A 1,560-nucleotide genomic window follows, 5' to 3' on the forward strand; every position below is an offset into this window, starting at 1 on the left:
TCAAATTATCTTTGAAGAATATTGCTTTACTATGTAACGAGAAGAAGAGAACTTTCCATGTCATAAAAGTCGTTCTACCCATATATTTATTTCCATTGGAACAAAATCCAAAAGGTGGATTTTTCTGAGGAGGTTTTTGTCCCCATTTGTTTTTCTTCTACTGAAGTCCATGCACTCCTCAAATAGTTAATGGATGGTTTTCTTTTGTAAGAACAGTAAAAATAACATGAATATAATGAATTATTTTCAAATAACTCTCACAGATCCAGCCCAGGGCAGGCCCTGCAGGCGTGTGGGAGAGCTTCTGGCTTCCCTGTGCTCGTGGGACTCTTCCAGACCAAACCTCAGGCAGCCACATGAATGACACCCTCTGCAGTGCCATTGGGACCCCCACCCCCACTCTCCAGATCCAGAGCCCTAAGCCCGCCCAGTGAGTGAGAACTTCTGCAATGTTCTCCGGACCCCCAGATCCAGCCCAAGCCCAGACCCGACTAGAGCGTGGGAGAGCTTCTGCTCTTCTCTGGGCCCCCTGGGCCAGGAGCCTACCAGAAGGGCACCACAGGTTTAGTGCTGTGCCAGAGGAGCACAACAGGTTCACTTCCAAGGGCTGCAGCAGGAAGGAGCTGAACACAGCAGCTAGACCCAGGCCAGTCATCACTGGATAAACTCAAACTTACAGATCTGCACCCGGATTTCGGGAGGTGCTAAGGTTATAACTACACCAAAGCTCTACATCAAAGGGCAGAGGTCAGTGCCATACGAAATGGTAGAGACAAGGAGCAAAATGCAATCTCAGGCCTCGAGACCACTCAGAACAAGTGCAGGTCTGTGTTTCTTCTCAAACCCAACGAAGCCTCCCGAACGGAGGAGCCTAACGAAACTGCACCAGAGAGCTGGCGCGAGGCAGGGACTGAAGACCCTGACGAAGCCGGTCCGAAGATCCAGAGCGGGGACGGGCGGGCCGCCCCGAAATGCTGCCCCTTCATCCCAGAGGACGCTGCCTGCCCGGCAGAGCGCGGCGGCCGCTGCGATCCAGCGACGTAGGAGGAGAGACGGCTCTGGCTGCGGAACCGCCTGACGCTGGAGGAGGACAAACCGGAAGTGGAGCGGTGCCTGGAGGAGCTGGTGTTCGGCGATGCCCAGGACGACGAGGACGCGCTGCTGCGGCAGCTGCGGGGCGCCCGGGTTCAGGTACAGGAAGACTCAGATGACTCAGAAGTGGAAAATGAAGCAAAAGGTAGTTTTCCTCGGAAGAAGCCAGTTTGGGTGGATGAAAAAGATGGAGATGAGGAAATGGTTGACATGAAGAACAACCGGTTTCGGAAAGATATGAAAAACGCCAGAGAGAGTAAACTTTCAAAAGAGAGGCTTCAGCAGAGACTTAAAGAAGAATTCCAGCATGCCATGGGGGGAGTACCAGCCTGGGCAGAGACGAGTAAACGGAAGACATCTTCAGAGGATGAAAGTGAAGAGGATGAAGATGATTTGTTGCACAGGACTGGGAATTTCTTGTCCACATCATCTTCTCTCCCAAGAGGAATCTTGAAGATGAAGAACTGC

General features: G+C 52.1%; 1 pseudogene; it reads left to right on the forward strand.

Moving 5' to 3' along the window:
* Positions 1-853: 853 nt before the first annotated feature.
* Positions 854-1,560, forward strand: part of LOC101583909 — a 3,160-nt pseudogene continuing 2,453 nt past the window's right edge.

This window comes from Octodon degus, unplaced genomic scaffold, assembly GCF_000260255.1.
Source record: "Octodon degus isolate 3935 unplaced genomic scaffold, OctDeg1.0 scaffold00726, whole genome shotgun sequence".
NCBI lineage: Eukaryota > Metazoa > Chordata > Mammalia > Rodentia > Octodontidae > Octodon > Octodon degus.